We start from the raw sequence: 1144 nt of genomic DNA on the forward strand, positions 1-1144 counted from the left end.
CACTTTGGAGACGGATTTTAATGGAGTTTGCAGTCGCAAATGAAGTTTGATATTCTAACCTTAATTTTGGTTTCATTTAATGGTTACCTAGGTGCTTCGATACAATTTCAATTATTTGTCAAATTCATAATTAGTCAAGTTGGTACTTAGTAATGTAATTGAAACATGTCTAAGATGTCATAAAAATAGAAGAATTAGAATATCTTCAAACAAACGATAGAAAATTCATATGTTTTGTTATTGTACTGCCACGCTCCATCCGGATTTACTTTTCATGGTGGAAATTATATCACAAAAATACACATCAGTTTGTTTAGTTTTAGTTACGGCATGTCATTATTAAGTCAATTAAATGATAACAGGAATCATATAAAACACTGAACGGGAACACCTGACATCACCGTTAGATTTTTTTTGAAGGGGAATGCTCAAGTTCCAAATGTTGTTCTTGTGCTTCTTTTTTTTTAAATTTTAGTGTTAAATTTTGTATACCTACAACAGAATTGTATACCTACAACAGAATTGTCTATCCTTTGTCATGAAAAAAATAGTTTATATTTGAAAATTTGACGTCAACAAATTTGCAGTAGCTACGTGCATGCACTCTGATTTTGAAAATACTGACCAAAATTTCTATCAATTAAACCACAAAATTAAAAGAAATGTTCAAATAATAGATTGAATAAGCAAATTATCTAAATATTATAGAGTAACTGACGTCTTATATGAAATGTACGAACTATATATTTTTCTCATTTTCTTATGTGGAAAGTCTTTAAAAAGTTCAATTTTCAGCATGATTAAAATCTGTTGTAATGCGACTGCTGTCATATCAATGAGTCTATTCCAGTATCTCACCATATTGATCCAACGCCGATACTGAATCGGGATCCAACCCGATATATCCGTGTATAGCAAGGATATGTGCAAATATGTGTACTTCTAAATAGTTCGGTTCTGAATATTGTCTATTGACTGATATTTCCGGTATCCCCATACTTTAGGCGAATAATCAAGTATAGGAACAAAACAAGAGTTGAATATTTTTTCGTATGATTTATATCCAAAGTCTTTAATATTATGGATTTAAGCGATTATATTCCCAAGTGCTCGTCCACATTCGACAAAACACTGCCGTTGTAGC

This window comes from Mytilus edulis, chromosome 1, assembly GCF_963676685.1.
Source record: "Mytilus edulis chromosome 1, xbMytEdul2.2, whole genome shotgun sequence".
Lineage (NCBI taxonomy): Eukaryota > Metazoa > Mollusca > Bivalvia > Mytilida > Mytilidae > Mytilus > Mytilus edulis.